General features: G+C 53.6%; 1 protein-coding gene and 1 non-coding gene across 9 annotated transcripts in view; both read left to right on the top strand.

Moving 5' to 3' along the window:
- The window catches only part of DLGAP2 (DLG associated protein 2), a 781,526-nt gene that overhangs the window by 487,296 nt on the left and 272,084 nt on the right, over positions 1–22,146 (top strand). The window lies entirely within an intron of this gene.
- On the top strand, positions 21,291–21,375 carry TRNAR-UCG (transfer RNA arginine (anticodon UCG)). Its single transcript has one exon. It is a non-coding gene; the product is annotated as a tRNA-Arg (tRNA).

The raw sequence follows: 22,146 nt of genomic DNA on the forward strand, positions 1-22,146 counted from the left end.
TCAATCCATGTGAGCTGCCATAACAGAATATCACACACTGTGTGGCTTGTATCCCACAGACATTTACTTCTCCTGGTTCTGGGGGCTGGATGTCTGAGATCAAGTCTCAGGGGGATCCAGGGTCTGGTGAGGACCTCTTCCTGGGTCACGGATGGTGTCCTCTTGCTGTGTCCTCTGGGAGGGGCTGGGAGCTCTCTGGGGTCTCTGACAAGGGTACAAATCCATCATGGGACTCCACCCTCATGACTTCATCTCTTCCCAAATCGCCTATCACCTTGGGGGTTCGGTTTCAACGTATGAATTTGCAGGGAGACGCAAACATTCAGTGTATACCAACCGGGAAATATTGGCCACAAAGACAAGAAATACAATGGTACATGACACCCTCTAACATAATAGCAGTACTAGGTAAGCAAAATCTGAAAGTGTTTTTCAGTAAATTCTGGTAACTAAAAAGCAAATGAAATATATCATAAAATTGAATTAATTTGATATAAAAGCTTTAGGCAAAGCAAATTCATCAGTTAAAAAAAAACCCGAGAAAATAAAAAGAAAAAATACAACAAATTTGAATGAATGTGTTTACAAAGTAGCTATAATACATGATTATAGGAAATGAGATATTTCAGTATAAACCGCTCTTATGCATACATAAAAATAATCTGGATGCGGAGAGATGGCCATGCTCGTGTTTGAAGTAAAAGGAAACATTCCCCTCACCGTGGGACCATTGTTAGCAACAGAAAAATCACTGAATTCCAGTAGAAATTATCTTGAACCTTATTTGAAAGTCATATATCCATTGTTTTTGAGCATAGGTTAGAACTAGTAATAAATTTTTATGACTTTAGTTAGTAGAATAATAACAAATTTGCTGCCGACCAGCCTAAGACTTCTGGCTTGATCATTTTGAATCAGACTACCTGCAGGAGGTGAAGTTTATCTCTTTGGTGGGGTGTCTTATGCTGGAGGCGGCATCTTCCTTTAGGACATGCCCCAGTCCCCAGGACACTGGCCCACAGTCATTGGCATTCCATCGGTGCAAAGGGCCTCACACTCAGGAGGGCTCTGTGCTTGGTTTAAGGCTGCACTCTTGCCGTTTGAACAAGGGGACCTCCGTTTTCATTCTGCTCTTAGCCCTGCAAATTATGGCCTGGTAAGAATGGTGTATTCTGTACAAGATAATTTTTTATGTATTTTCTTAGTGTGATCACACCTTATATTCATGCCTGTTTGCATGAATGCAAGATTTTTAAGATGCTGTTTGGTTGTTAAAATTGCAAACATCCATTCTGCAGATTTTTCTTAATTGTGGGTGTCCTTACCTAGACTATACATAAATACAGGGATTTCTGGTTAGGAACCTGAGGTCTGCATAGGATATAGCAGACCCTTTAGACTTTTATGGGTGAACAGGAGACTCTTTTGCTATGATAATCTTTTATAATTAATATATTTCCTTTGTAACTTGAATGATCATTATCGTTCCGTCTTCTTAAAAACTATTAGAAAAGACAGAACAACAACAAAATAAAATAAATGTCCCATGATAATGGAAAACACAATGGAAATGTCAGAATACTAGTTGAATATTTTGATTTTCGTGTTCTCGAGACATTTCTTGGAAACATAGAAAATAGATATTTGCCGTGAACACTTGAGTGATTTGGCTGAGAAGCCTCCTGGAGGCTTTTGGGAAATTAGATACAATAAAGGATGAAGTGTCTGGTTATCTAAACATTAATAGTTGGAGTAGCTTGGTAGGTTTGCTGCAGATTTTGCATGAAAGGTGGCCTCTCAGGCTTAGAGGCAGCACAGCGGGACAGCTAGAAAACCCACATCTATGGTGACGTGCCTAAATACGCAAGCAAGAAGGCCAGAGGAAAAGTCCCGAGAAGGGTGAAGAAGTGGGACTCTAGTGATGTGATGAAGTTGGATTGCCAGTCTCCAGCCCAGAGTGAGCCCAGATCAGCCCCAAGGGCTCAAGGGATAGAGAAACCTTTGCAGATTATGGAAGAAAAGAAAATGAAGAAGAAGTTTCTTCTAGTCAGTCTTTAAAGATACTTTTAATTTCTGGAATTCCCTTAAGAAGTTAGCTCTTAACTAGTCACGGAAGTATGCCAGAATGCCCCAGTCTCCAAAAATCCTTGCCAATTGAGATTAAATGGTATTTCATTTTAGAATCAATACTCTCTTTTTAATGTCTTATAAATCAGTTGGATTAAGCCAGCTCTATTTTTGAAAGTTCATTTTAGACCAACGTATAATGATTATGAAACCTTACATTTCTGTCCTTCCTAAAAGTGTACGTACGTGCGCGTGTATTGAAGACCTAGCAGGGTCTACTCTGGGGCTCCAGGGAATGCCAGTTGAGCAGGTGTTCACTGAGTGTCTCCTCTAGGCCAGTTCTGTGCCAGGTCCTGGGGACATCAGGGGAGTAAGGAGAGGGGGTCACATTTGAGCAACAGAGAGGATTTGGGGGTCGTGGGCAGAGTGTAGATCCTGCACCAGCCAAGCGGCTGCTGGCACCTCCTGGAACCCGAGTTAGCACCCCCGTGAGCCCTGTTAACTTGAGGCTGTCTTTTCTCCCGTGTGTCTCCTACCAAGGAGGACTGGAAGATGGCAGAGTCCCTCCGAATATCACAGCCCCTCTTAAAGCAGATAACAACACAAAGCCCCAGCCCCTCGAGGCTGGGACCTGCCTCAGTGGCCACAGCATGTGGCTGATGTTGTAGGCCCGCCCTCTCCGTGCAGAGATTAGCGCCTGGTGCACTGGCCCTCTCTCTGCAGTGATGCGGCTCTCGGGGCCTCCCTCCCCACTGCCACTGACCTGCCCCTCGCCTCCCCGCAAGCAGTCACTCAGTGGTCACAGCCAGACCGCAGTGGGACCACCACCTGCATGGTGGTCTCTTCCCTTCTCACATCACCGGCTGCATATTTGTAGTGTCCTTCCCAGGGCCTCTTTGTCTTTGCAGCTTCTAAGTGTGTTGGTGCCCAGAGCTGCATCCTTGGACCTTTCCTGGATTTGCACTTATTTTCCAGGCCACCCCATCCTTCTCGTAGTCTTAAATGAAGGGTATACGTTGATGATTCTTTAACTGATTCTTAAATGTCCCCTCGAGCCCCAAGCACATACATCCTGCAGTCTACCCCAGGTCTTTGCTTGATGTCAGCATGCCTCTCAGAGCTCGCACACGTCAAAGCAAACAGTATCCGGAACCCATGAAGTGCTGGCCGGGATGTGGGGCAACAGGGACTCCCACCGCTGGCGGGGTTGCAGAACGGCGCGGCCACTTGAGAAGGCACTGGGTGGTTTCTCACAAAGCTAAAATAGTCTTACCAGTGACTCAGGAGCATGTGCCTTGGTGTTTACCCAAAGGAGCCGAAACCCATGTCCAAACAAAACCTGCAGCTTTATCCAGAACTCCAAAATTTGGAAGCAACCAGGATGCCCTTCAGTAAGTGAGTGGTAAATAAACTGTTTTGTCCAGACGGTAGAACATCATTCAGAGCTAAAAGGAAGCGAGCCATCAAGCCATGAAAAGACATGAAGGAAACTTAAATGTGTATCACTGAGTGAAAAAAGCCACTCTGAGAAGGCCACATACTGTATGATTGCAACCCCATGACATCCTGGAGAAAATAAAACTATGGAGGCAGCGAGAACATCAGTGATGCCCCTGGTGTTGGGGGAAAGGAGGAACTGGCAGAGTGTTGGCGATTTTGAGGGCAGTGAAGCCACTCTGCCTTATTTGCCTTTGTGGAAACGATCCCATCTTGCAAATGGGATCAATTCACCCTTGAACAACACGGGTTTGAAGTATGTGGGTCCGGTTACATCCAGGTTTTTTTTTTTTTATAAATGCAGTTCAGTACTATGAATGCATTTTCTCTTCCTTAATAGGGTTGTCTTAGTAACATTTTCCTCTGTCTCTCTTACTTTATTGTGAGAGTATGATATGTGATACATGCGACACACAACGTTTGTGTTAATCAACTTTGTTATCGACTGGTAAGGCTTCCAGTCAACAGCAGGCTATTAGTGGTTGAGTCTGGGGGGAGTCGGAAGTAGTACGTGGATTTTTGAGTGCACGGTGGGGGCGGTTGGTTATTCCGGGGTCACCTGTACACACAGGCGTGTGTACACACACATACACATATTCAAGCAGGTGCATAGCTAATTTTCTAAATTCCTTATTGGAATGGTAGTTTCATGAAAGGACAGGTGTTACTTTTTCCGCTGCCGTGTTCTCAGCACCCGAAACGATGTCTGGAACTTAGGAGGCACCCACCAGTGCCTGGAGAACGTGGGTATGTTGTCTCATCCTCATTATTTTCCCCCAGATTACAAAGGCTTCTGCCGAGCAAATGTATTCTCCCCAAGGACCGTTTTCTTGTGAGTTTGAAAAAGGAGGTGATCTTGCTCTAGAACATGGCCACCTCCCCTCTTGGTCTAATCCATCTGGTGCCCAACTGGTTCTCCCGTGGCCAGAACAGGCTCCCCTGAAGTGACTTTATTCCACGTCATGTCTGGAGGTCCTTGTGGCCATTTGCGGCCACAGTTGGCTTGTGAAGTGATGTGTTTCCAGGGGGAGATGCGTCTCTGACTAGTTAGGGACACGGTCATGCTTGGGCAGCCAGCGGGCACCAGTGCACAACACTGACCCCTGGGACTTGGGAATCAGGATGGGAGCCCGTTTGCAGGGAGCCCCTGCTGGAATAGCTGGTCTTCACCGTGGCTGGCTCACCACTTGGTGGATAATCACACACTTGTTCATAACCCAGTGACAGGCACAGCGGTGCTTTCTGTAAGTTTGCAGCCCGCAGTGTATTTGCTCCTCCTCTCCCCACGTTGAGTTTGCCTTCGTCCCTCGACGTTCTCAGTGAACTCTCAATTCCTCTTTCCCCCTGGAGCCTTTTCTGGTGGCTGGGGATGTCCGTGGTCCTGCCACGTTCGTGAACCCTGCTTGCATTTAAAGTCCTTGCTGTCACAGCACCGGCGGTGCTCGGTAAGACAGTCTGTTCACTGTCATGCCCTGAGCAGCACGGACCAGTGACTGTCTCAGGGCTCGCCACAGCCCAGGGCTGTTCGTGGCCAGGCGTGAATCCGTGGCTGCAGAAAGACACCAGCTCCGTGCCTGGTGCAGGCAGCGGCTGGGGTTGGAGAAAATTGCCAGACGTGGGCGAGATCAGGCAGCCTTGTTGCTGTTTTCCTAAAAGGACCCCCAGCAGTGCCTTCCTTCCCAAAGCACCCGTCACCCAGCAGCAACACCCACTGCCCTTTGAGTCAAGTGCAGCTGCAGGAACGTGGGGGCTGTTGTGTCACATCTTACACGGTGCAAAGGCACCTCTGAGGTCATTCCCCAGCATGCCTCCTGTGTAGACAGAGACCCCTTCAAGGAGTGGGTGTCTGCTCCTCTTAAGCAGACAGGTCTCCATACGCAGAACTAATGTGAAAGAAGTCACAGAATATTCTGGAACCTTCCAGATCACATCCTGGCAGGTGCAGGGATCTGCAGCTGCGTTCCTGGGCCACCGCAGTGCCCTCTGGGAGAGGGGGTCGGACCACGCAGGGCCTAAGAGCCGCCAGTGTTTCCTGGTAGCTTTTATTTAGCCTCATCCCGAGCCCTCCTTGCGCACATCCCGGGCTCTCCCCTGCCTCCTTGAGCGGGAGGGGATCTGCGTGTGTCTGTGCCCCAGATGCCTGTCCCCACAGGCCCTGTCCTCCCCACAATCACCATCGGCAGCCCTGGCTCCGAGCCACATATGACTGGGTCTGAACAAGAGACCAAGTTTGGATGTCACAGGGGCGGGGGGCGATGCACGAAAAGCTAGTGAGCTGGACGTTAGTCACGCAGGACGAAGGGGCTCCGGGCTGGCCGCACAGCGTGGAGCCTGTGGGCAACAGTGTCGTGTTGGGCACTTAACTCTCGTTAGGAGGGCGGGTGTCATGTAAGCATCTCTTACTGCACACAGGCGTGTGCACACGCATGCGCACACACTCTTGCGAAGCACAGGGACACTAGGAGACTTGAGGAGGTGATGGGGGGGTGTCTGTTCCCTCAGTTGCTGCGATGCCTTCACGGGCAGACACCTGTGACCAAACTCATCACAGTGGGTGTGTTAAATATGCACAGTCTTGCATAGATCAGCCGCACCCCGATGAGCTATCTTTAAAAAACAGAATGCAGTAATCTGGGTTGCAATGGAAAGGAACGCGGAATATTAAAATCAATTTTGTGAATAAGTTGAGGTATTGGGGCACCTGGGTGGTTAAGTATCTGACTTCGGCTCGGGTCATGATCACAGATTCATGAGTTTGAGCCCCATGCCTGCTTTGGATTCTGTGTCTCCCTCTCTCTCCGTGCCCCTCCCCGGCTCATGCTCCGTTTCTCTCCCTGTCGAAACTAATAAATGTTTAAAAAGTAATTTAAAAAGTTGAGGTATTAATTTTGGGTTAAATCTATTGACCTTGATGAAATTGCTTGGAAATAAGAAACAAAGAGTCAAAATCAATTCCAAGAACGCAGCCTTTGTGTGTGGGCCCCAGGGGCCTCTGAGGCTGGCCTGAGGCGCAGGTGTGGACCCGCTAGGGGTGCGGCCAGACTCTGGGGACCGGCAGGGGCTCCCACAGGGTATTGGGCAAAGTCACGGCAGTGCCGCATTCTTTGGACAAACCCTCAACTGTTGCAGATGAGAAGGGTGTGCAGACTCAGGGCTGAATCTGGGGGAAAATGTCCATTTTGGCTGCACAGAGCGGTGAGGTCTCTGGGGAGAAGGCGAGAGGTGGTGAAGGGAGCCACTCAGAGTGAGTCGGTGATGAGGGTCCAGGCAGTGGGCGCTTCACACACAGTCTAAGCACGGCTGTGCTCCCCACGATCGCTTCGTGCATGGCCACTTTATATAAATAAGGGGTGTCCACTGCCACGGATTCATGAAGCAGGTCCCTGGCCGGGGCTCCTGAAGGCCACGGCTCACGGCAGTGCCGGCAGATCATGTGCGCCGAGCTCGTGCTGCAGTGAGTGTTCCCATCCTGCCCTTGAGCAGATGCATCCCGGGAGGTCCCGAGGACACGGGATGCACAGGAGCCGTGGTGCCTGCCCGTGGAGGCTCCTGCCTGAGAGAGCGGCGGGCCTTCACCCAAATTCCTGCATAGAGTGTGTGTTCTAGGAAAGTCACAGCCACATGAGGGGACAGCTAGCCTGACCAGTAGGGGCTGCCAGGAGCTTGCCCTGCGGCCCAGATGGGAAGGGCAGGGACACACACAGCCAAGGCGGGGGGCGGGGACCCAGCGGGAGGTGGGGGAAGGGTCATGCAGTCTCATTTGTGTTGGAACAAAACTCTGGCTAACCTCACGGGACAAAGGTGTGTGTTTAAGATGCGGACTGTGCAGACCCAGGACACAGAGCCCTGGAATCGCGGGGGGCCTGGCCTCCCGAATCCCAGCAGACCCGGCATCCTCGTGGTGCTGTCCACACACAGTATTCAGCCCTTGCAGAACCAGCGAGCGTGGGTGGAGAAGACCCTCAGTCAGTCAGTGCACTGTTACAGAGAACTTTCATGGGGGCAGGAACGTGCTAGAAGCTCCCTCCCTCTGCCCAGGACCCCGGAGCCACCCAACAAAGAAAGCCTTTTTGTGTATTTTTCCTGGCGGCCTCAGAAAGAGGAAGGCATTGCTTCAGGGAAGACGGGGTTGGGGTCAGGACAGGGGCGCTCAGGTTTTTACGGGGACAGAGAAAGGGCGGTGAGCCCTGGACACGTGCCGCCATACGGAAAGAATTGCTGTAAAAGCCACAGGAAGGCTTCCCAGCAGATAAAACATCGTGGCGTCAGTAATCATTCACCAGGAGAGACTCTTGCGCGGGCACGCTGGCGCAGCATGTGGAAACATGACCGGCGGGCATGGCGCTACTTAGATGCATGTAGGAGCGTGTGCGTGTGTCAGGGCACGAGCACGTCCACACATGAACACGCGTGCTCACGTGTCTCTGCTTGGACCAGGAAAGCGCAGCCAGGCTGACCTCCCACGATACGGCACGGCCACCTGTGGCTTCACCGCCTGGCCCGGGTGTCAGAAGGGAGCCAGGCGTGTGCGCTGGGGTCCCCGAGCGCGCAGGGCATCGTCTGTGCGCCTGGGGTTTCCCGTCTGCCTCGTCTTCCAGCCACGGGTGGGGCCTCTCTTCCTCCCTGCGTGATGCCCCCACGGCCTACCTGCCGTCCAGATGTGTCATCAGCCCCGTCGGGGACCCGCCACGGAGTGGACATCGTGACGTCGTGAGGTAGAACAGGCAGGAGGCGAGGCTGTCAGGCTGGAGAGCGGGCGTGTTCGTGGCACTACAGAGGAATGTGAACCGCGTCTGTGGCCCTCGGCGTAAATCCGGTCTCGGGCGCCCCTCCTGCCCCAGCCGAGGTCAGCCTGGACTCCCTTTGAGAGCAGGGGAGACCAGAGTGAGGACCTCCCAGCCCAGACTCCACAGCCACGCGGGCGACGCAGGACCCAGTCCTCCTGCCTCCCGTCCGCGAACTTGGCCCCCCCGGAAACGGTTCCTTCTGTGAAGGGGACCCGGGGGCCCGTGGGTTGAGGCCGCGTCCCGAGGCACCTTCGGCATGGGTGTCCTGTGCACCACGCCGGCCCCAGGCACCTGTGGCCCGTGCCCGCCTCGGGAGCCGCACCTGCGGGAGGTGACTTCGCTGAGCATGGTGCCAGGGTCAGAGGCACGGGGCTCCGTGGTGTTGCTCTGCAAATTCCCACGGGCTGCCTTACAAGCCACCAAGCTGAACCAAAGGAAGAGTTTGCCCGTGAGAAAAGCCGGCAGCTTTCCAGCTGCAAACCCACGTTGTTTCTGCTAAGAAAGCCGCGGAGCTGCCGAGCCGCTCACACCGGCAGGACTCAGGACTCACCAGGCGCCCTTCCTTCACCTCTCGCCCCCTCGACCACATCTGCAAACTCTGCCTCCAAATGTGGAGACTTTCCGGGGATAAAATCACATATTCTCTGAGGACATGGCACACAGGCCTGCCGTGAGTTCGCCATTTTTACTTGATTGCTGTGCTCAGTCTTTAAAAGTACGGCCAGGAAGTGGCTTTCCGGTGAGAAAGCGTGCGGACACGTGTGTGTGAGACATTGCGCCGAGTCCCCTATGCTGCTTCCTACAGACTCGTCCACGTCATGTGCAGTCTGAAATTCGTGGCTTCCTCGGCGCCCTTGCTTGCTGCCTGTTCTGTCTCCGGACCAGAGCCGATGCCCTCACTGCCGGGGAGCAGTGGTCTGAAACGGACCGTGTGTTCACAGGTTGCAGAGAAAAAGGGCGCTAAAGATGCCTCGTGAACTGCGTCCCCTTCCTGCTTCTCTGCCTTCTCCTCCTTGATTCTCTGTCCCATCTTGTCTACTCTTGTGCCTCCCTGTGTCCCCTCCTGTCCCATGTCCCTTCCTGTCCTGTGCCTCCCTGTGTCTCCTGTGCCCTCAGCCTTCTCCCCGCTTTGCTGTAGGGCATTGGCTTGCCCCTCCCACCCCCACGCCCCCATCGGACGGAGTCCCGGGACCCAGACTTCGCAGATTCTTCACTAAACTTTGAAAAGGCAGACATCTTCTGAGCTTCCGGGTAGATTCTGGCTAGTGCTGAGGTGTCTCCCACGTGGGGCAAATCTGAAGGAACAGCCAGTCCTCGGGACCACAGAATGACGTGTCTGTGCGTGGGAGCCCCTCGCCCAGAGGACCTGTGGATTTCTCGGGCACGGACGAGCAGTTGTAGTGTGGCGTGTGGCCCCTCTGACCCACCTTAACGGGACACCCGGAGGGCCAGAGCGGAGAGGATGTCGTGCTTCACCTGGAGACACAGGTGGCCAGTGAGCCGTCATGATGCCGCCTAAAATGTGCTGCCACAGAGAGGCGTGCCCGGGGCCATAAGAACCCAGAAGGCGAGACCTGACCTCCGGGGACAGGAGGTGTGGCAGAGCGAGACGCTCACGGCGTGTCTCGGTGGACGAGCAGGAACCTGGTAGACGGACTAGAAGGAGCAGTTGCCGAGCAACGAGGAGGGAGACGCAGTGCCCGCTGGAGGGCGCGCGCCATGCTCGCGAGCCCCGGGGTTCCTCGTGCGCTCTGTTGCCCCGTTTGTTTTCATCCTGTCTTGTTCCAGAAAGGATTTCTTAGGGTGAAATAAAACCAGTTTCAGATCAGAAAACGGGAGCAACGGAAAGAAAAGAAAGGAAACAGGAGGGAGCCAGGCCGTGGGTCACGCTCCTCTGAGGACGAGGCTTGGTCTTTTTCCCGCAGCGTCACCCCGGGCCCCTGAGGGAGAGCCCAGAGTGGACCGAGCACACGTAAACACGTACACAGGGAGACGAACTCTGTGTGCTTGCTGCCGATGGGGCCCAGGGCCCTGGAGAAGACCGTGCCGGTGTTACAGAAATTAGGGTAAGTGCTCAGCAGAAAGTAGACTAGAGAAAGAAGGAAAACCCAGTACTCCTAAAGTCAAAGGTGACCCACAGAACATGATTTCTTACTCAGCCTCCCAGAAGGAGGGAACCTCAGGTGACTGATGCACACAGAGCATCGTCAGGAGCAGGAGTGTAGCTGCCGGGAGAGTCCCACACGAGCTCCGGATGAACAAGCCTCTGGAGAAGAAACGTCCCCTGATAAAGTGACCCCTGAACCCCGGGCGATGCTGCCGGTCTCCTGTCCTGCGATCCGGCTCTTCTGCCCCCGTGCTCCGGGACGATTCCAGAAGCCAGATCCCAGATCCTGAGGGCACCGAACCCTTCTGCCTCCGTGCCCGGGGGATAAAGTCGGGCTGACTCCCGCTCCTCTTGGAGGATGTGTTCCCAGCATCAAAGGACAGACTCCAAGCATGTCACTGCTGTTCTTATTATCCAGACTTCTTTTGAAGACACCGGCTCGGTGTTGGTGTGGGAACAGAGAATCAGCTGAGCTCTGAGGTGCTCGTCCCTCTGGGGAGAGGGAGGTGGGAGAAGGAAGACAGTGGGAACACATAGTTTCCAGCGACAGGTGCAGAGTCAGGCAGACGTCTGCTGTGTGGACAGCTTCCTGTTGGATGCCTTTATTCTGGACGCTTCTCCAGGCCAAGTATGCCCAGGGAGGGGAGATTGCACTCGGTCCAGCCCATCCTGTCACTGGCTGACAGTCCCCATGGGGCCCTGTGCACCCAGCAGCTACCCCACCACCGCTCCCCGCCCCCCGCTTCTGCACCTCTCAGGGTCGGGAGCAGCCTGGGACCCTGCAGGCATGACACGGAGACCTCTGAGCCAGCCCCTGAAGGAGGTGATGGCCACGGTGGCCTCAAAGCTGATGTGGAGGGTGATGGGCTGTCACTCTTCTTTATGCGCCGCTAGGTGCTGGCATCCGCTCGCTTCGTAGGGATACTGTCTCTCTTATCTTCTTGCAGGGTCAAAATTTGTAGTGTCATTAAAAAGTGTAGATTCTACAGTCAGAAAAACATGGTTTTAACTAAAAAAAAAAAATGACCCTGAGCAACTCACTGAAGCTTTCCAGAGCCTCGTGCGGCCATCCCAACATGGAGGGGTCACTGACCGCCCAGCACTGATGGGGCTGTGCTGAGAACGAGCTGTTCGTGGGGGTCCCGGCCAGTCCTCGGGGGTTAAGGCATGGTAGCCGGTGGCTGCTGGGGTCAAGGGCTGGCGGCAGAGGAGGGAGATGGTGACAGTGGTGGTGGCCGCGCTTCCTGAGCCCCAGGGGAGGGTTGACGGGCGGGGCCGCAGTGTTCCCGACGCTGCGCACTAAGTGCTTTCTTGCACCTGGCCCTTGGGAAGAAGTGTGGGGACCTAGGATTGGGGCCCACCAGCACTCCGAGCTCTTCTCTCAAGTGTGTAAAATGCGAGTAATGTGCAATTGCTAGAAAGTTCAGGGACATGCCTGGGAGGTGAAGAAGCTTTGACTCCTGTCTGCAGCCATGTCAGGAGTGCCCTTCACCCTCCAGTCATTAAATTACAAAAAACCTCACAAACAGAGCCGGCTTTATACGCGGTTCATGAATTGGCAGCCCCCGGCCAACATGTGAGGGGCTCCGGGACTACCAAGTGGAAGGCTTTTACGGGGCCGGGGCAGTGGCGGGGGGTGCAGGAAAGTCATTAGCAAGAGAAAATGTTCCGGGCTCGCATGCTGCCCCTCGGGGGAGGAGCAAGGGGTCTTGCCCTGTGGTGACCTCACCAAGCTTTGGAGGACGGTGGGGACCCACGGGCAGACCAGTGGGCCGAGTAAGGGTCCCGACCGACCCGGGAAGACTGCGCTTGGGCAAGGGGTTGGGGAGGGGCTGAAGCTGCACGTAGAACAGGAATGGAGCATCCCCCCCTGGTTTGGAAACTCGGGGTACGTAGCACTGCTTGGGGCCTGCGGTCCCCTTTTTAACAGGCCCCGGGAGTGACAAAGCCACGGCCACCTGGCCGGTAATGCGCCTCACCGCTGCTTTCTTCGGTTTGCTTTGTTTTCTTTTTATTTCTGTTTTCCTTGTCTTTGCCTTGCCTTAGTTCCGGAAACATAGTGGAAATGGGGAAAATAGCACGGCCTCTCCCGAAGGGGAATGTGAATTTTGCTCTTCCTTTCTTTTAAATATTATTTGCACTCAAATGTTGAAAGCTCTCCTAGAGAACAACGATTTTCAGAAACCACCACGTTTCCATCGTGCGCCCAACGTAACATGGGGGGGGGGGGGACTTTATGACAAAGGCCAGCAGCCTCGTGGGAAACCAGAGACCTACCTGGTCCTGACAGTCGCCGCGGCAGGAAGGGGAGGGCATGGTCTGTTGCTGTCGCGACACCTCACTGCGGAAGAAACGGGAGTCAGTCTGACCCAGGAGGCACGTTGAGTTCCCCGTCTATTCACTCGTTGGTTCGTCACGAAAAAAAGTGTTTTTGGTGTCAGTAGTTTTGGTGCGACGCCCTGGGAGCACGGCTGGGCCCGCTCCACGACAGGGTTAGAGACCAGCAAAGCCTGCAGCCCTGGTGGCGGTCAGCAGAGCCACGGCACCCGACCGGCGTGGGTGCAGGGAGAGGCATCATTTCCAATAGCCCCCGGCATTTTCGGGTGACGCGCCCAGGCGTGTGCTGGCTCCTTGGTGAGTCGTAGGTGAAACCGCAGCAGGTGACTCGTCTGTCGCTCAGAGGGAGCTCTTCGAGGCCAACGAGGGAGTCCCGGGGATAACTCCCAGGGCGTGAACCCCAGACAAGGGGGACGGGTTCCTCTGATTTGAAGGGATCCTCGTCATCGTATGTAACGGCGGGCCTCCGGGGTTCCGCACCAGCGGTCCAGGCGGCCGGGCGGGCTGCAGGTCCCGTCTGGGCGGCCGCTGTGGCTTGAGAGGCGGGTCCGGTTTCCACCCGTGTGAGTGGAGACAGAAGTTGCAGAGAAGAGCTGAAGGCAAAATGCGGGGCCAGGGTGGTGAGTACGAGCAGGTGGGCAGGGGAGGTAGGCCTGGGTGGAGCTGGAGAGGCTCCCTGCCCCTCCCGTCCCCTGCCGTCCTCACCCTGCTGCGACCGGAGGTCGCTGGGCTGCGCCGTCTCACCCCCTTTCTGGAGGGAACTGCACCAGGAGGAAACCACAGGTCACCTCCTGTCTCTCAGGTCACCTCCTACCTCTCAGGTCACCTCCCGTCTCTCAGGTCACCTCCTACCTCTCAGGTCACCTCCCATCTCACAGGTCACCTCCTGTCTCTCAGGTCACCTCCCATCTCACAGGTCACCTCCTGTCTCTCAGGTCACCTCCCATCTCACAGCTCACCTCCTACCTCTCAGGTCACCTCCTACCTCACAGGTCACCTCCTGTCTCTCAGGTCACCTCCTACCTCACAGGTCACCTCCTGTCTCACAGGTCACCTCCCGTCTCACAGGTCACCTCCTACCTCACAGGTCACCTCCTACTTCACAGGTCACCTCCCATCTCACAGGTCACCTCCTGTCTCACAGGTCACCTCCTACCTCACAGGTCGCCTCCTGTCTCACAGGTCACCTCCCATCTCACAGGTCCTCCTACCTCAGAGGTTACCTCCTACCCCACAGGTCACTTCCTGTCTCTCAGGTCATTGCCTACCTCACAGGTCACCTCCTACCCCACAGGTCACCTCTTGTCTCACAGGTTACCTCCCATCTCACAGGTCACCTCCTGTCTCTCAGGTCACCTCCCATCTCACAGGTCCTCCTACCTCAGAGGTCACCTCCCATCTCACAGGTCACTTCCTACCTCTCAGGTCACCTCCTGTCTCTCAGGTCACTTCCTACCTCTCAGGTCACCTCCTGTCTCTCAGGTCACCTCCCATCTCACAGGTCACCTCCTACCTCTCAGGTCACCTCCTACCCCACAGGTCACCTCCTGTCTCTCAGGTCACCTCCCATCTCACAGGTCACCTCCTGTCTCTCAGGTCACCTCCTACCTCACAGGTCCTCCTACCTCAGCGGTCACCCCGTCTCACAGGTCACCTCCTACTTCACAGGTCACCTCCTGTCTCACAGATCACCTCCTACCTCACAGGTCACCTCCTGTCTCTCAGGTCACCTCCCATCTCACAGGTCACCTCCTACCTCTCAGGTCACCTCCTACCTCACAGGTCACCTCCTACCCCACAGGTCACTTCCTGTCTCACAGGTCACCTCCTACCTCACAGGTCACCTCCTACCTCTCAGGTCACCTCCTGTCTCACGGGTCACCTCCCATCTCACAGGTCCTCGTACCTCAGAGGTTACCTCCCATCTCACAGGTCACCTCCTACCTCACAGGTCACCTCCTACTTCACAGGTCACCTCCCATCTCACAGGTCACCTCCTGTCTCACAGGTCACCTCCTGTCTCTCAGGTCACCTCCCACCTCTCAGGTCACCTCCCGTCTCACAGGTCACCTCCTACCTCACAGGTCGCCTCCTGTCTCACAGGTCACCTCCCATCTCACAGGTCCTCCTACCTCAGAGGTTACCTCCTACCCCACAGGTCACTTCCTGTCTCTCAGGTCATTGCCTACCTCACAGGTCACCTCCTACCCCACAGGTCACCTCTTGTCTCACAGGTTACCTCCCATCTCACAGGTCACCTCCTGTCTCTCAGGTCACCTCCCATCTCACAGGTCCTCCTACCTCAGAGGTTACCTCCCATCTCACAGGTCACCTCCTACCTCTCAGGTCACCTCCTACCCCACAGGTCACTTCCTGTCTCTCAGGTCACCTCCCATCTCACAGGTCACCTCCTGTCTCTCAGGTCACCTCCTACCTCTCAGGTCACCTCCCGTCTCTCAGGTCACCTCCTACCTCTCAGGTCACCTCCTACCTCACAGGTCCTCCTACCTCAGCGGTCACCCCGTCTCACAGGTCACCTCCTACTTCACAGGTCACCTTCTACCCCACAGGTCACTTCCTGTCTCTCAGGTCACCTCCTACCTCTCAGGTCACCTCCTGTCTCACAGATCACCTCCTACCTCACAGGTCACCTCCTGTCTCTCAGGTCACCTCCCATCTCACAGGTCACCTCCTACCTCTCAGGTCACCTCCTACCTCACAGGTCACCTCCTGTCTCTCAGGTCACCTCCTACCCCACAGGTCACTTCCTGTCTCTCAGGTCACCTCCTACCCCACAGGTCACCTCCTGTCTCTCAGGTCACCTCCCATTTCACAGGTCACCTCCTACCTCTCAGGTCACCTCCCGTCTCTCAGGTCACCTCCTACCTCTCAGGTCACCTCCTGTCTCACAGATCACCTCCTACCTCACAGGTCACCTCCTGTCTCTCAGGTCACCTCCCATCTCACAGGTCACCTCCTACCCCACAGGTCACCTCCTGTCTCTCAGGTCACCTCCTACCTCACAGGTCACCTCCTGTCTCTCAGGTCACCTCCTACCCCACAGGTCACTTCCTGTCTCTCAGGTCACCTCCTACCTCACAGGTCACCTCCTGTCTCTCAGGTCACCTCCTACCCCACAGGTCACCTCCTGTCTCTCAGGTCACCTCCTACCTCACAGGTCACCTCCTGTCTCTCAGGTCACCTCCTACCCCACAGGTCACTTCCTGTCTCTCAGGTCACCTCCTACCTCACAGGTCACCTCCTGTCTCTCAGGTCACCTCCCATTTCACAGGTCACCTCCTACCTCTCAGGTCACCTCCCGTCTCTCAGGTCACCTCCTACCTCACAGGTCACCTCCCGTCTCTCAGGTCACCTCCTACCTCTCAGGTCACCTCCTACCTCACAGGTCACCTCCCGTCTCTCAGGTCACCTCCTACCTCACAGGTCACCTCCCGTCTCTCAGGTCACCTCCTACCTCTCAGGTCACCTCCCGTCTCTCAGGTCACCTCCTACCTCTCAGGTCACCTCCTACCTCACAGGTCCTCCTACCTCAGAGGTCACCCCGTCTCACAGGTCACCTCCTACTTCACAGGTCACCTTCTACCCCACAGGTCACCTCCCGTCTCTCAGGTCACCTCCTACCTCTCAGGTCACCTCCCGTCTCACCGGCCTCCTCCTACCTCACAACAAACTGAAAGGCGCCTTTGGCTTGTTCTCCGGGAGACGATACACCATTAAACTGAAACGTGTAGACCGAAAGCAGCAGAGATGCGAAGGATTCTCAGTGCGAATTCCTTCCAGGATAAAAATGCCTTCGGACCACTTGATTTTGACACTTCCACTTCCAGCTGCTGTGTGCCCAGACCCTCCCCCGTGACGCCGCCCCCTAGAATGAGCACCGGGGTCACTCCGTGTGTCTCGGGCCCTGGGGCTGCCACGTGCCCAGTGCACACCCTGGGGGGAGCTGTGCTCACAGATGACGGTGCTGTGACCGATGCCCACAGGAGGGGACAGCCCCCTGCCTGGCGCAGGCCACCATCCCAAGCATCGCTGGCGTTTAGGCTGATCGCCTTTCAGACTCCTTTTTCCTGCCGTCCGTGTGTTCAAGGCCGTTCAGTCACGTGCCTGTGGTGAACCCGGGTTTCCCTGATTCCTGGCATGAGGTTGCGAACCCTCGCCCTCAGCTTTAAGACGGAGGGATTTGAGAAGATGACAAGGGCTTAGTAAAAGAGCAGCCTTTTGTTCCTGCCCTTGTTGCCAGAGATGCCGGGTATGTGTTCGACTTTTAAGGCACGGAGGAAGTACTCCAACTTCCCTTCACCGCCACTCAGAAAATGGGAGTGACATCACCTCCCTCAAGGGCGTCTGTGAGGCTGAATCATCAGAGGAAGCTTCTTCTGTCCGGTGCTAAGCAAGCGTCTCATCAGTGTCAGTTCACTTATGGACCGGCTTACCGGGAGGAAATGCAATTGTGCATCAACAGTAAATTTGGATACGTGTGTTTTTTGTTCTAAACTCTCAAAAACCTAAGTCAGTTAAGCTATTTAAAACACATCACAGATCTCATAAAAACTGACTCTGTGCGTCTTTATGTTTTCATGCATGCACGTTTATTCAACAAACAAGAATGAGAAACTCCGCTGTGCTGGCCCTGTATGAAGTCTTGTCAGGTGTATGGGGGCAAACGGGGCCTACCTCACACTGTATGCCAGAATTAACTCAAAATGGATCAGAGATCTAAATCTAAGAGAGAAAACTAGAAAACTCCTGGGAGAAAAAGTAGCTGTAAACTTTTGTGACCTTGGATAGGCCATGATTTCTTAAATATGACAAATGACACAGACACACAAAAACCAAAGATACAGAATTAAAATCTGTGCTTCAAAGGACATCATCCATCAGGAACATGAAAAGATAACCCACGGAATGTAGGAAATATTTGCAAACGGTATATGGTGTGAGACCCTTTATCTAGGATATATAAAGAGCTATACAACCCAGCAAGAAAGACCGCCCAATTTAGAAGTGGACAGAGAATTGAAATAAACATTTCTCGAAAAGAAGATACACAAATGACCAGTGGGCACATGAAAACAAGGTCAGCGTGATCGGTCATCGGAGAGATCCAAGTCAGAACCGCGAGGCACGGTTTCACGCTCACCTAGCGTGGCTGTGATTGCAAACACAGCAACAAACAGTGATGGGGAGGAACCGGAGCCCTCGCCCACATTCTGACCAGAATGCAGGGTGATGCAGGCACCTTGAAGAGCAGTGTGGCGATTCCTCGGAAAGTCAGACATGGAGTTACTATCACTGGGCAACTCCAATTCTAGGTACACACGCAACAGAATTGAAAACATGTCTGTGCACGAACGCGGTATTTGTAGTTTTTTGTAGTAGCCACGAAGTGGGAACACTCAAACACCATGGACTGGCGAACAGATGAACAGATGAGGCACACAACGAAATGCTGCTCAGCCAAGGAAGGACCGAGGTTCTTACTCACGTGACACCGTGGACGAACGCTGAAAATCTTTTGCTGAGAGCAAGAAGCCAGGCCTGAGAGTCTACAAACTGTGTGATTCCATTTAGATGAGACCGACAAACCCCTCAGGGTCTGGGGCAGGCTGGGGTGAGGGGTAATGGGTAACAGGTGCAGAGCTACCTTAGGTCAATGCAGACACGCTCGACCCACATAGTGGTCGTTAGCACAGCTTCGGGAATATACTGAAACTGCTGAATCGCACACCCTGAAGGAGCGCACCTTGTAACATGTTCATTGTATCCCGATTCAAGAAACCTAAACAAACAGACCAAAGGCCAAGCAAACGGAGTAAAATCTGACATCCGTGCAGCATGAAGAGCATCCAGTCCAGCCGGGGGGCCTGGACGCCTCAATAGACCACAATACAGGGTCCGTCCCACGAGGACGTGATAAGGGGGGCACCGAGATATCAGGATGAGGCAGCCATTCCATCCGCATCGGAAACAGGACAAGAAGGTGCTCTGGAGACCGGCCTCCAGGGACCTGGAGACTTTGGTGAAAGGAGTCTTTCAGGGATCAGTTCTAGAATGTCAGCTCTGTGTGGAGGCCCCTGCCACGAGCCAGGCTTCATCAAGACACGTGTACTCTTCAGGGCTCAGCGCACACAATTTTGTCTGTTTTACTGATACGGAACCCCTAAGAGGAGCTTCACACGCATTATCTCATCTAATGCTTCTCATGACCTTAGGAGGAACACTGTCACCTTCCCTTGGTGTATGAGAATCCTGATTCTCAGGGGGTTAAGTGACAAGGCCATCCACAGGTGATGGGGACGCTGTGAATACAGTGAGCCTGAGCTCAGAGTGCTCTTCCCCACGAGCATGTGCCTCTTTGGCTCAGTGCTTTGGAAAATATGGAACTTAATCTCTCAGCACTGTTGGAAGGAATTCTGTAGAAGAGGTTGTGATAATCGATCAAGAGTAGAACCTATTTTTTATCTTCTGGGATCCCATGATTCAGTGACAGATTATGTATTTGCAGGAAGCTGCATAAGCAACGTCATGTTACCTGGTTTAAAGTAACGATGGAAAAGCACCCAGAGTCCTGAGGTGCAGACACGATAACATCCAGAGGTGTTTACAAAGTGAGTTTTTAATATTCTCCTTTTTGTGTAAAAAATTAAGTGCCTTTTGCATCCACCAGCGGTTTCCAGGGGAGCTCTGTTTAATTCTTCTGGCACGTTTTCCTTTTACAGTACATTTAGTTTTGTTAGATTGTTCTTACGCAAAAATACTTTGTAGCCAAATTGCAATTGAACACTGTCTTCCTGAATCCCTCTTCTCTGCAATACACATAGGCGTATTAAACAGGATCCTGCGGTCAGCAGCTCTGCAAACAGGATAGGCTTGCCGTGTTAGTTAAAGTGTATCTCGGAAAGCGCAGACAGGGAGAATGAGTGTCGCTGACCTTTTAAAAGAATTTGCGCCACGTGCTCATTCCCAGAAGCTTGCAGGTAAATATGGACACACAGGCCATCCGATAGCCCAGGCTTGACCAGGAGAACTCCCAGAGAAGCAAAGGTGAATCCGGGTGGCCCTCGGCGGCTCATCTTGTAACCGCTTCAGGGTACATGAACAAGGCGTGCTAACCAGGGGCCATTTACTAACATGCCGTGGCTATCATCCCTTGGGGTTGTTCACTGAGGTGGTCCTGGAATAATACTGCATGCTGCGGGTGTGGACTGAGGCAGTGGCAAGGCCAGCGTCGTGCAGGAAGGACTCGGATGTGCTGGGAGCTGGGCTGAAAACGCGTGGCCGTTTGCATGGCGAGCGCTGAGAGTAGCGACAATGAAATAATGACAAGTTACACAGTTTTGTGAGCATTTTCTCTTAACCAAACCGATCCTTGCAATTAATTAACTTTCGTGAAATTGTTCGGTCCTACTCAGTGACCTCACTGCCTGTGAAAGGGAGCTGAGACCACAAAGGAGAAGCATCGGCAGAAAGTGCAGCCATCGTGAGTGAGGCGCTCCAGGAGGGCAGCCAGAGCAGGGGCTGAAGGCCAGACCTCACGCTCACGGGTTGATTTTGGGCAGCGGAAGCATGGGGTCAAGAGCAGACGTGGCTCAGCTCCACCTACGAGGATCTCTAGCTCTCCCAATATAAATTTTAAAAATTAGCACTCGCCCACCTAGCTACCTGGTTCCCCATCAGCGTCCCAATTTCTTTCAGACGGGACGCAAGCTTGGGATGGGCGGGGGGAGGACGAGGGTCTTTTCCCATTTCCCTACAGCCCAGCACACACCCGGCGTGTTGTCGGTGCTCAGTGAGTATTTGGTGGACTGTCCTGTGGGCCCGTCGTGCAGCCATCGGGCTCCTCTACGGACTCAAGATGGCAACACGAGGTGGGGCGAATGGATCCCACAACTCACTAAGTGTCCGCCAAGGTGGTCCCTGCTTTCACAGACTGGGCATCGACAGAAGAAAACACGTTCCTGCCTGAATGGAGAAAAGCAAGTGGTCAAAGACAAGAAACTGTTATATAAAATGGAATATTACCCAGCCATAGAAAAGAAATCTAGCCGTTTGCAACAATACGGATGAACCCGGAGGACCTTATGCTGAGTGAGATACGTCACTCAGAGAAGGAAAAAAGCTGCAGGATCTCACCGATACGTGGATTCTGAAAGCGTCGGATACATGGAGACAGAGCATAGAACAGTGATGACCGGGGGGAGGCGCTGGCCAAAGGGGACAAAGCCGTGGGGGAGGAGTCAGTCCCGGACCTCCTGCAGGGCACGGTGACCATGGTGAATGATACTGTATTGAATACTGGAACTAGTGGGAGAGCAGACCTCAGGTGCTCTCAGGACGCACGCAGTTGACCGTGAGGACAGGAGCCATGAATTCGTTTGGCTGCGGGAATCATTCCTCTGTGTGCGGCCCTCAGAACGTCATGTTGTACACTGTACATATTCACAATTCTCACTTAAAAAAAATAAAAGAGGGGCGCCCGGGTGGCTCAGTCGGTTGAGCGTCTGACTTCGGCTCAGGTCACGATCTCGCGGTCCGTGGGTTCGAGCCCCGCGCCGGGCTCTGTGTTGACAGCTCGGAGCCTGGAGCCTGCTTCCGATTCTGTGTCTCCCTCTCTCTCTGACCCTCCCCCGTTCATGCTCTGTCTCTCTCTGTCTCGAAAATAAATAAACATTAAAAAAAAAAAAGATAAAAGATAATCCTGCTCGGAAGTTGGGACTGTGACTGAGGACCACACTGTCTGGTATGTGATTTTCAGGCGTTGATGAGTGAAAGGAAATTGAGTTTTCAGGGGTTTTTTGTTTTTTCTATTGTGGTTTTGTGTTGCATTTTTTTTTTCAGATAGGCTGGCATGTTTGGAGCTTCAGCATGAGGTTTGCTTCCTGATATGTACAAGTACAGAAAGGTGGATTCCAGGCTGTGCTAGAATCTCAGCCAGCGCCTCATCACTGAGGAACGCTGAACTTTGAGACGAGGTCGCTCCCCTCTAGCTTTATTTCCCTGTCCTCTCTTTAGCCGAAGTGACCAAATGGAGCTTCACGGTGGAAATTAGCGAGCCTGTAAAACACACCATATTTGTTGAAATGCCAGCTAGTGTCATCCACTCTGTATGTGGCATTTCTCCTCCGTGGATGAAGGGACAGCAATAGTGTAAATACCGTTCGCGACTCTTTCCTCCTGTGCGCATTTATCCTGAGCTACTTCCTAAGTGCCGCCTTAGCTCTGAAATTGAGATGGGAAAACAGGTGCTGAGGGCCCAGCTGCTCCTTCTTTTCCTTTAAATGTCAGGTTTTGGCACGCGTTCACACTGAGGAGCTCACAGAGTATTGAGAA

The sequence above is a fragment of the Puma concolor genome, chromosome B1, assembly GCF_028749965.1.
Source record: "Puma concolor isolate L17-30 chromosome B1, mPumCon1.1.hap2, whole genome shotgun sequence".
NCBI classification, from domain to species: domain Eukaryota; kingdom Metazoa; phylum Chordata; class Mammalia; order Carnivora; family Felidae; genus Puma; species Puma concolor.